The following is a 12,077-nucleotide window of genomic DNA, read 5'->3' on the forward strand; positions in this document are numbered from 1 at the left end:
CAAATAGAAAATTAAGCATATTTACATATGATAAAAATGATTGAGAATTAGAAAAAATAAGTTGTTAAACAGCAAACAAAAATAGATAAATAAATAAAATAATTAATTAAAAAAATGGATAAAAGGAGTCCTTATTTGATGAAGGAAAAAATGGGAAAAAAAGAGTCATGATCTAAATTCTATATATATTAATTAAGAGGACATAGGGATGAACTTTGGGGGACTGTAGTCTCGTACCTACCAGACATCTCTGAGTATACTGGCAAATGGAAAGGTGTGTGAAAAAACACAAAGAGCAAAATGGCTGTGGACACTTGTGACATGAACATTATGCCCAGGATTTACTGAGGACTGAAAAAGCTACATTTGTTCAGAGACATTCAAAAGAGACACTAACAAGAGACTGATGAACTGATCAAAGGAAAAAAAAAAAAAAAAAAAAACGCTCCACCAGAACTTTACATCAGCTGAGTCAAAGAAAAGAAGCCAGCCCAAAGAGAGAGGGGGAAAACTGTGCCCTGATATGAAGGAATGTCAGGACACCACAGAAGCACCAATCTGGAGCTAGTTGTCTCAGGTTGCGAGGGGGGATAGTCTGACAGTCCACCTCAAAGTAGCTCCTAAAGTCCAAATTAAGTTCAAGCATTACAGAAGGAAAATTAAGAACAAAAGTGTAGCTACCCATTATTTTATCAAATCAGACTCCTGTCAATTTGAGAGAAATTATTATCATGCAAATTTTTAAGTAAGAAAAAGTGTTATAAGGTAATTTTAAGGTGAAACTTTAAATATTGAATGATATATTATGATTAATGTTAAATAATTTAGGTTTAAGTTTTAATAGGTTTAGTCATAAAAGTCCTTAAACATAGAATGATAAATTACAATGCAACAGACTAACTAAAGAAAAAGAAAAAGCTTTTGATAAGGCAATAAATAAATAGGAGAATAAATAAGAATGGAATTAAGTATTTAAGTTAAAACTAAGTAAAAGAAATATCTTAGCATAATCTTATTGTGAATGGCCTAAATCAAGATTGGATATTGAAAACTGGAAAGAGATTCAAATCTAGAAAAATTATTTATAGTTAAAGAGAAGATTGAAATAACAAGTTGAAATAAAATTCATAGGACATAAGGTCAGAAAGTAACAGTTCTAAATTGCTGTAAGAAAAATTCAAAGAGAAAAGTGTTTAAGAAAACAATATAAGGAATTAATAAGGAATAATAGTTAAAACAGAGCAAACAGAAATTTACAATACATACAGTAAGTTTTAGTCAGCTGATAAAAAAAATTCATCAAAATTGTATGAACAACTAATTTGAGGGGAATGCCTCAGGAAATAATTATGAGCCAAAAGAAAATAACTTAAAGACAAAAAGGAATTAATATATAGCTCAAAAAATTGATAAGTAAAAGAAAGAAGTGTCAAGTTCAAACTAAATGATTGTCATTACAGGACTGAGATGCAGATGAAATCAGCCAGCATAGTCAGGGTTCAAATTAAATCAGATGTAGATCTGCTTAGAAAAAAAAAAAAACACTAGATGCTGAAATAGGTATAAAACTCTATCAAAAAGTGTAAAAATAGGAGCATTAATAGAAACATTTACTGTAATATACAATCTGTCCTAGACATTTCTATTTAAATTTAAAGGAGTAATAAATTATAAGTAACTAATAATATTTAATTGAAGTTAATTTGATAATTAAAATAAATGGTTAATCAAGACAGATAAAAGAGGCTTAATGTTGATAATATGATTTAAGAGCAATCAATAGGAGAAGATTTTCCAGCTGAAGTTCATATTGTATTTGAAGATTTGTTTTTTTGGATGGTAAATATTTCAAGTATTGGGTTTCTATTGAGTTTATTTTAGGTAACTACCAGAGGAGGGTAGAAACTTGTTTGTACTTGTGTAGGCTGATGACTATCATATATTGTATACACCAGAATGCATAAAGGGTTAAAATTAGGGAGAAGATCTTAGGATGGACACTGTCACAATATGTGGGTGATTGAATTATCTGCAACTTCACAAAGATCTAGTTCAATTAAAAGACTTGAGTGGAGAACATTGCTCCAAACAGTGAGATATGATGACTGTTTTTGGTGTTGACTGGATAGAGAATTATTCTGTAAACAAGTACAGTTGAGAAACTATGATGAGTAGATGATTGGAGATGGTAGCAGAAGCAAATTATGAAGCAGGAACAGTTATTCATTTGTGACGAAAGAAGTACTTCCAAGGATTTGAAACATCAGCAGAAATAAGTTCATAAAAGGTTTGCATTCATAAAGAAATTAAAATCTAAGTTAATAAGTGATTAATAAATAAAAACATCTAAAGGAGTATGAAAAATTGTGAATAAAGCAAAAGAGAGAGTAATTGTATTATGCTCAATTACCAGAAATGGCTGAAAGAGATGAAGATGATCCATCAAGGCCAACGCTCAATGAAAGATGTGAAAATAATAAACTTAATGGGATTAATGTGTTAACAAGTGCATTGGTGAATGATGGCATGGAAACTGACAGAAACAGGCATCTAACACTGCATCGCATGAACTGCTATTGGGTCGACCCTTGCAAGAAACCACATGAAACTTTGCATAAAACCTTGCATATAATCTCACCTAAACCCTTGCACATAACCTCTTGGAATGGTTTGCAAGGATGTCCAATGCAGTAGGGACTTAAATAAAGAAACAATTAATTGCCATGTGCAAAGCGATATCTGTGCAGGAAACCAGAAAGGAGCCATGTGAGAGAGCAGTGATACAAGGTCGAATTGGTCCAGCTGATCGAGTCTATCTGTGGATGTTCTGGAAAAGGAGAGAGCTCAGGAGGAAAGGACCATATCTGGATGAGGGCAAATCCAACAGCTGCCAAAGTGGATGCCATTAATGGGGTACCAATGCCTCAAAGGAGCGAAAGGAAACAACTCCAGCAAGGGAAAGCTGACCGGAAACAGAGGAGCCTGAATATTCCAAAGCTCTTAACTACTAAGTGCAACGTGTGGAAGGAGAAGTTAATCAGAACAAAGTAAAGAGTGATTCTGATAATATGCCTGAATACCACATACAGCAGTGCCACAAGTCAAGGGATGATGAATGCACAACTGCAGATTTCAAAACTCAGACTCTTAACCACACATCTCCATCAACATCTATTAAAGTCAAGTGAAGATGCTGGTAGCTTAGAAGAAGAGAAACAAGGATGACCAAAGATCAAGATCAACATTTGATGATTTTTATGTTTGTATATTGAATTTGTTTGCATATTGCTTTTATGGTACCTATATATAATATCACTTCAGTATATTCTACATGAGTGTGAAAACTAGCAGCTAGCACTGAACCAACTGAATACTTATGCTTAAAACATTGTTGTCTTTGATGTGTTAAGAGAAAAAAACAGAGTACAGTCTTTTACTTCCTTCAAACCAAGAGAGAGGGGAGATGTTTGGCTGGACTTCTGTCAAAGTACAGTGGCATAATCTACTCAATTGATAACAGCTATGTGGCTTATATCAGTCACTAGATAGAGGTAATTAAGAGAACTGGATTATGAAATTGCACTTTGGGTTAAAAGACAATAATATTAAGACTAAAGTCTTAAGAGGAGGGATTAAAGAAGATTTCTATTCTCTCAGTGTGTAGTATTTTCTAAGTGTAAAGCAGTTAATTTTCTCTTCTCAAAATGTATGTAGTGTTTGCAGCAAACATGCCAGCATGTGTTAAAAATACTGTGTAATATGAGTATGCCTGCACAGAAGCAACACTAGGAGAAGGCTACTGAATGGCTGATTGTGTAGAATAACTGAATATGTAAAGCACTGATTATATATGTTAAATACTTGTATGAAGCTATATGTGTCAGAAGTTAGAATGAGTAACATATTATCAAGTTATTATCCTATCATAACAATGTATGTAAACCCTTAGTTCCTTTGCATAAGTTGTATCTATACTTTGCTGACATAGACCTGTAACATCTCTGTTGACATGAGCTGGTGGGCTGAGAGCCAAGAATAGCAGGACCCCTTAGACTAGAAAACCTATTCAAAAGTGGTCAAGCGTTAAACAGAGACACAAAGGGGTGTGTCATAATTACCTGTATAAAGATTATGGAGAACACAGATACTTTAGAAGGTGTCCCGGAGAGACTTCAGAATGCTCTGGGGTCTGCTCTGCTCTTTCTCGGCTTTATTATGGAGAATAAAGTCTATTTTCTGATATTCAAAACCTCCGGTCTGATAATTTCTAATTGATGAAAAGTCGAATTCACGACATGACCCCGTTCAACCCGGGGATGCTGTGGCCACAACGCAAAGTTCTAACCACTATACGATCACGGCAAGCTACGAGACAGCCGTTGTGACCTATGTGTGGTATGTTCCTCCCTGTGATAAGCCCCTTTCTCTTCAGTGAGAACACTCTGTTGTTTTTCTCCTCCTACCAGAACAACGCTTTTCCCAAGAAACAATGGAAATGCAAACAATTGATGACTGCTGCAATTTTAAAAATGTGGAGGACGTAGTCGGCAGGATTCGAACCTGCGCAGAGAGACACCAATGGATTTCTCGTCCATCGCTTTAACCACTCGGCCACGACTACAAGACTGACTGTACTGCCATTTCTTTATAGCTAGTACACATATTGTGCATCCAGATGAAACTTTCTTCAAGCAATAGCTCAACGGCAAAAGCTGTGGCTCCACACAATGTGCCTCACACGCCCGAACAGGGACTTGAACTCTGGACCCTCAGATTAAAAGTCTGATGCTCTACCGACTGAGCTATCCGGGCTCCACAACAGTAATTTACAAGTAGGCAAGGTTTGGGTTGTGGTCGGCGCAGACCTTTACAGTACACTAAAGTTTACCGTGAGATGGGGTTTTAAGCTTATGGTTGGTGTGGATGTTGCTAAAACACGACAGGTTACTTTGAGGTTGGGTTTATGGCTGTTGTAAGTATAAACATCAGTACAACACAATAGTTTGGACTTCATGTCATGTAGGAGACATTAAATAGATCAATGATAACTGCAGAATGTCTTTCTGCTGTTGTGGCAATGAATGGACACAACAATTGAAAAGATTCCTTCCATGCCTTAGAAGCGTGACTTGATCAGTACTTATCTACACAGCATGCTGGCATCAAAGATCCTATTTCTCTTATATCATATCCCTAGTCTTCCACACTTTAGAAAACATAAACATTCAGGACATGCAACACAGAGTGCGACACCAATGTCACCTTGAAAATCCTGCCGTGACCCGGATTCGAACCCAGGTTGCTGCTGCCACAACGCAGAGTACTAACCACTATACGATCACGGCGAGCTATGAAACAGCCGTTGTGATCTATGTGTGGTATGTTCCTCCTTGTGATAAGCCCCTTTCTCTTCAGTGAGAATACTCTGTTGTTTTTCTCCTCCTACCAGCACAACGCTTTTCCCAAGAAACAATGGAAATGCAAACAATTGACGACTGCTGCAATTTTAAAAAGGGGGAGGACATAGTCAGCAGGATTCGAACCTGCGCGGGGAGACCCCAATGGATTTCTAGTACATCGCCTTAACCACTCGGCCACGACTACAAGACTGCCTGTACTGCCATTTCTTTATGCCTAGTACACATATTGTGCATCCAGATGAAAATTTCATCAAGCGATAGCTCAACGGCAAAAGCTGTGGCTCCACAAAATGAGCGTCACACGCCCGAACAGGGACTTGAACCCTGGACCCTCAGATTAAAAGTCTGATGCTCTACCGACTGAGCTATCCGGGCTCCAAAACAGTAATTCACAAGTAGGCAAGGTTTGGGCTGTGGTCGGCGCAGACCTTTACAGTACACTAAAGTTTACCGTGAGATGGGGTTTTAAGCTTATGGTTGGTGTGGAGGTTGCTAAAACACGACAGGTTACTTTGAGGTTGGGTTTATGGTTTTTGTAGGTGTAGACATCAGTACAACACAATAGTTTGGACTTCATGTCATGTAGGAGACATTAAATAGATCAATGATAACTGCAGAATGTCTTTCTGCTGTTGTGGCAATGAATGGACACTCAACAATTGAAAAGATTCCTTCCATGCCTTAGAAGCGTGACTTGATCAGTACTTATCTACACAGCATGCTGGCATCAAAGATCCTATTTCTCTTATATCATATCCCTAGTCTTCCACACTTTAGGAAACGTAAACATTCAGGACGTGCCATTAGCACAGCCTGCACTAAAAGAAGGCTGGAGATAACGGATGGCAACACAGAGGGGCTTATCCTCCCTGTGATAAGCCCCTTTCTCTTCAGTGAGAACACTCTGTTGTTTTTCTCCTCCTACCAGCACAACGCTTTTCCCAAGAAACAATGGAAATGCAAACAATTGACGACTGCTGCAATTTTAAAAAGGGGGAGGACATAGTCAGCAGGATTCGAACCTGCGCGGGTAGACCCCAATGGATTTCAAGTCCATCGCCTTAACCACTCGGCCACAACTACAAGACTGCCTGTACTGTCATTTATTTATGACTAGTACACATATTGTGCATCCAGATGAAACTTTAATCAAGCGATAGCTCAACGGCAAAAGCTGTGGCTCCACAAAATGAGCGTCACACGCCCGAACAGGGACTTAAACCCTGGACCCTCAGATTAAAAGTCTGATGCTCTACCGACTGAGCTATCCGGGCTCCACAACAGCAATTTACAAGTAGGCAAGGTTTGGGTTGTGGTCGGCGCAGACCTTTACAGTACACTAAAGTTTACCGTGAGATGGGGTTTTAAGCTTATGGTTGGTGTGGAGGTTGCTAAAACACGACAGGTTACTTTGAGGTTGGGTTTATGGTTTTTGTAGGTGTAGACATCAGTACAACACAATAGTTTGGACTTCATGTCATGTAGGTGACATTAAATAGATCAATGATAACTGCAGAATGTCTTTCTGCTGTTGTGGCAATGAATGGACACTCAACAATTGAAAAGATTCCTTCCATGCCTTAGAAGCGTGACTTGATCAGTACTTATCTACACAGCATGCTGGCATCAAAGATCCTATTTCTCTTATATCATATCCCTAGTCTTCCACACTTTAGGAAACGTAAACATTCAGGACGTGCCATTAGCACAGCCTGCACTAAAAGAAGGCTGGAGATAACGGATGGCAACACACAGTGTGACACCAATGTCACCTTGAAAAACCAGCCGTGACCCGGATTCGAACCGGGGTTGCTGCGGCCACAACGCAGAGTACTGACCACTATACGATCACGGCGAGCTATGAAACAGCCGTTGCGATCCATGTGTGGTATGTTCCTCCCTGTGATAAGCCCCTTCCTCTTCAGTGAGAACACTCTGTTGTTTTTCTCCTCCTACCAGCACAACGCTTTTCCCGAGAAACAATGGAAATGCAAACAATTGACGACTGCTGCAATTTTAAATAGGGGGAGGACGTAGTCGGCAGGATTCGAACCTGCGCGGGGAGACCCCAATGGATTTCAAGTCCATCGCCTTAACCCCTCGGCCACGACTACAAGACTGCCTGTACTGCCATTTCTTTATGCCTAGTACACATATTGCATAGTAACATGTAAGAAAACAGATTTTCTTTCACATGTAACCATGTGAAGAAGTTTAATGATGAAGTCAAAATACAGCTGAAAGAAACGGATGAGAAAATGTAGTGATTTTTAGTTAGCTTATAAAAGTATATCAAGATTGTATGGGCAACTAGTTGAACCGAAATGATGTAGAACTAATTAGTAGCCAAAAGAAAATCATAAAAATGATTAGAAGAAACTAAGTAATAAATAGTTGAGAAAACGAATTATCAAAATTAGTGTCAAATTCAAAAACTGATTGATTATTAGTGAAATACTTAAATGGAGGATTATAAAATTAGCCAGCGTAGTGAAGAGGTAGTTTGTCGTTGAGCAATTAATAGAAACACCTAGACAAGGTCATAGGGAATCTGTTTTAGAAATTTTATTTAAGCTAAATTTTATCTGAGTTACAAACATAGATGTGACTAATTTAATTTTAATACAATTTTACAAGAAAGCAACAAACAAAGGAAGATTGTGTTTAATTTATGATTTAGAAGCAATTAAGGAGAATAGATTTTAAAGCTGAGGTTAATAGTGTATGCAGAAATATGGTCATACTGATGAAAAAATGTAAAGTGATAGATTTTTGAATTATCAGAGAGAGTGGTGATGATTAAGCATGTTGATGAAATTTTACTCTCAGAAAAAGAATAGACACCTAATTGATTAAAATGAAATAGGTGTTATGACATTTCCATGGAAATAGATTTAAAGGAAGTAAAAATTATAGGTGATTAGATGACATGCCTCAATATTAGGAAAAGTCAGATCACTAAATAAATAAGCCATTTCAAATAACTGTAAACTGGTGAATGTATAACACATGGTAATAAGACTAATATGAATTATAGACTTTAATTATATTTAGAGATATCAGAAACTGCAAGAGAAGAATGAGGGTGAGGTTATAATTGATTATCTAGATAAGGGAGAACAGGTGAATAAAAATATATCTGCTAGTCATGATTGACAGCTATAGTGAATGGCTAGAGGAGTGGCCAGCAAGCAAAGAGGACAGTCAGACAGTAATGAAGTGTTTAATGAAAGACTAAGATTTAGAAACAAATAGATGTTGAGTAAGAATTAGATTGGATAATGATAAACATTGAAATAATGAATATTTTAAATTGCAGCAAGTAATGGGCCGGAAGCATGAATTTAGGGATGGTGTAAGACTAATAATTACAGGGAAAGGTAGAAAAAATTGATACAAATTTAAACACAATTGGCAAAATTCTGTGCACAGACCAAACTGAATTGGATAAAAATCATGTTGAGGGGTATTAGTTTGTTATGGAAAAAAACAATGGAATTAATGACTTTTGCATTGTTTACAGGACTGCAGTTTTGGGGACCTGGTGCAGCTTGGACGTGCAGTGGATTACTTATGTAGAGATTAGAATTTGACAAATTAACAACTTTACTTCAGACTTTTCTAAACAGGTTGCTGAAGGTGTGAGGCTGGCCGGAGTAACTTGAAAGTTAACATAGGGGTGTAAAAACGGCCTGGAGCTAGGCCCAGGCCGAAAGGGGGATAAAACACAAAAAGGGGATATCTGATATCTAATTGGAGTGTGTAAGCATGTATTGGTGTGGGAGCTGAACACGCTGCACCACCAATGCATGAGGCCAACTGTATATTAGATACAGGCCAACACAAAAAGGGGAACCAAAAACCACATTAAATTCTAGAATAGAAAGAGAAAATAAGACTGATTTACTAGCATATGACAATCTGACAGAAAGTGTGTGATTAAGTGTGTATGGACGTTTCCCGGAGATGGGTTGCAGCTGGAAGGGCATTCGCTGTGTAAAACATATGTTGGATAAGTTGGCGGTTCATTTTACTGACTGTGGTGACCCCAGATTAATAAAGGAACTAAGCCTTAAAGAAAATGAATGAATGAATGAATGAATGAATTGGACTAATTAGATTGGAGAAAATTGAAAAAAAATAAAATGAAACACAATTACATTTTAAAATTATTTTATTTTACACACGTTAGTTTTTTGGAATTTTTTGAATTATTTTTATTCTTTTATTTTAGACATATAATTTTTTTATCTTTTATGGGAAGACATTCTTAATGTTTTTTTTATTATACTTTATTTTAAGAATTTTTTATGCTTTTTATCTTTTATTTTAATACCTTTCTAATGTTCTATTATTTTAAGACATTTGTATGTTTTTTCATAATCTTTTATTTTAAGACATTCAATGCTTTTATATTTTTCTTTTTCAATGCAAAAATCTTGTATTTTAAGATGCTTTTTGAATCTTTTATTTTAAGACATTTTTAAGATTATTTTATTTTAAACACATTCTTATGAGTTTAAGATTCTTTTATTTGAAGACGATTTTAAAATTCTTTTATTTGAACACATTTTTAAAGATTATTTTAGTTTGAGCCATTGTTGTTTTTAAATCTTTAATTTGAAGACATTTAAGATTTTTATTTTAAGCCATTGTTGTTTTTGAACCTTTTGTTTGCAGAGATTCATAAGATTTTTATTTTATTTTAATCACATTGTTGTGTTATTGATTTTCCTATTTTAAGACATTGAGAGAAAAAATCTCTAGTTTAAATATGTTTCAATTTTGGTTTTAAAATTTGGTGACAAGTCTGAGTTGTTAGTTTAATAACCTTGTTATGATTTAGTTCTGAACTTTTCATTTTAATAATTGGTAAGTTTAATCCTACTTTGAAGCTGTTGATTTTTCATCCTAAATCTCAATTGTAATTTTGGTTCAATAATGACTTAAAAATGTTGAAATTCAGTCTGAACTAAGCAGGGGGATTATAATTTGTATTAGTGAATTGCTGATTTGAATTATGTTGTTAGAATTTTGAATTTCTAATTCCAATCAATTTTTCACAAGTGTTGATCTTAGATTTTATTCATACTGTGGGATTTTCAACATGTCACAAGTTGTCCTGATGCTTGTAGAAGTTGTGAAATATATTAAAGATGCACGTAATTGTTCAGTTCTGGTATACAGAGAAAGGTTGCAGAAAGAGGAAGTAATGTCCAGGGGTTGCAAAGAGCCAAAGGACTGCTGAATGACTGATAAGTGACGTTAAACCAAAACTCCACCTGTTAAGATCAGTTGTGTATATATATACTGGAGTCAGGAAATGTAAGTCAGTTGCGAACCTCTTGAATGTAATTCTTGTATTGCATTGGGGTAACGTAACCCAGAGCTCTGTCATCGAACTATTCATTTGTATCTAATAAATTACTAATATTTTTGTCATTGAAAAAAAACCTCTCCTGACCTTTTCTCTTGAACAGGCATGGAATAGAGATAGATATTCCAACAGTTTGGATGACATGGTCAGGCTTGAGACATGATAATCCAGACTCTAAAAGACCGCGTCCGGCTTGTCAGCATTTGCTGCATCCTGACATGCTGCTTTTTGTTGTGTATTATTTTTTCTTCACAATGTAAACACAGAGCCACGTGGTTTGACAACAGACGCAAGACACATGCCTCAACCATCCCACGTAGCAAGTACATGTTAGAGAAGGCATTTAAAGAGTTTTCAGATACTAGGGGTACTCTACAATAAAGCCGATGACTAAATTGAGCTGTTTTAAATAAGAGAGATTAGAAAACGGTGTAGGGCCTAGAGGGCTTCAGGAATGACTCAAAGGCTCTGTGGCGCAATGGATAGCGCATTGGACTTCTAGGCTGTGAGCTGAGCCATTCAAAGGTTGTGGGTTCGAGTCCCACCAGAGTCGCAAGCTTTGCTCTTTTTCTTCACTGACTTAAGGTGTGGTGCGTTTCTAACATTTTAGGCATCTGTCCATCCCGTTTTGCTTCTTTCTTTCATTGCGCAGTGCAGGCTCAGATACTAGGGGTACTCTACAATAAAGCCGATGACTTAATTGAGCTGTTTTAAATAAGGGAGATTAGAAAACGGTGTAGGGCCTAGTGGGCTTGAGGAATGACTCGTCGGCAACCTGTGGTTTTGGGGAAAAGTAACTGCCACCTATTGTTGAGATCACGCCTTTTGGATTTGTCGTACAAGAGCCTCTTTATGCATGTGCAAAGTAACTGAGTAGAAAGCACAGTAAATTTTGCTTCCCCCCCACTGTCTTAGATGAAACTGCGTTTGGAAGTATCGTATCCAGAGGTTTTTTCTTTTAGTGTTAAGACTAAGTTGGCCAGAGCACCTGTCTTGGGAACAGCAGGTGCTAGGTTCAAATCCAAACTGCACCTTTCCCTCAGATTATGGGAGAGTGGCTTTCTGATCTGAAACTCTTTCAATGGCCGATAGCATATGTTTGTCCTGATTTCCATTTTCCGAGCTGACTCTGGGTTTGGATGACATGGTCAGGCTTGAGACATGATCATCCAGACTCTAAAAGACCGCGTCCGGCTTGTCAGCATTTGCTGCATCCTGACATGCTGGTTTTTGTTGTGTATTATTTTTTCTTCTTCGATTTTTGTTATCGGGCAAATGTC

At 36.8% G+C, this 12,077-nt stretch overlaps 6 non-coding genes across 6 annotated transcripts; 1 reads left to right on the top strand and 5 right to left on the bottom strand.

Annotated features, from left to right (window-relative positions):
• Positions 1-5,722: 5,722 nt before the first annotated feature.
• On the bottom strand, positions 5,723-5,795 carry trnak-uuu (transfer RNA lysine (anticodon UUU)). Its single transcript has one exon. It is a non-coding gene; the product is annotated as a tRNA-Lys (tRNA).
• Positions 5,796-6,421: 626 nt separating this feature from the next.
• Positions 6,422-6,503, bottom strand: trnas-aga (transfer RNA serine (anticodon AGA)). The gene has a single exon. It is a non-coding gene; the product is annotated as a tRNA-Ser (tRNA).
• A 118-nt stretch (positions 6,504-6,621) lies between these two features.
• On the bottom strand, positions 6,622-6,694 carry trnak-uuu (transfer RNA lysine (anticodon UUU)). Its single transcript has one exon. It is a non-coding gene; the product is annotated as a tRNA-Lys (tRNA).
• A 509-nt stretch (positions 6,695-7,203) lies between these two features.
• Positions 7,204-7,275, bottom strand: trnah-gug (transfer RNA histidin (anticodon GUG)). Its single transcript has one exon. It is a non-coding gene; the product is annotated as a tRNA-His (tRNA).
• A 177-nt stretch (positions 7,276-7,452) lies between these two features.
• On the bottom strand, positions 7,453-7,534 carry trnas-uga (transfer RNA serine (anticodon UGA)). The gene has a single exon. It is a non-coding gene; the product is annotated as a tRNA-Ser (tRNA).
• Positions 7,535-11,261: 3,727 nt separating this feature from the next.
• Positions 11,262-11,350, top strand: trnar-ucu (transfer RNA arginine (anticodon UCU)). The gene is given in 2 exon segments: positions 11,262-11,298; positions 11,315-11,350. It is a non-coding gene; the product is annotated as a tRNA-Arg (tRNA).
• The last annotated feature ends 727 nt before the right edge of the window (positions 11,351-12,077 follow it).

The sequence above is a fragment of the Danio rerio genome, chromosome 4 (genome assembly GCF_052040795.2).
Source record: "Danio rerio strain M-AB ecotype USA chromosome 4, GRCz13ab, whole genome shotgun sequence".
Classification (NCBI taxonomy): domain Eukaryota; kingdom Metazoa; phylum Chordata; class Actinopteri; order Cypriniformes; family Danionidae; genus Danio; species Danio rerio.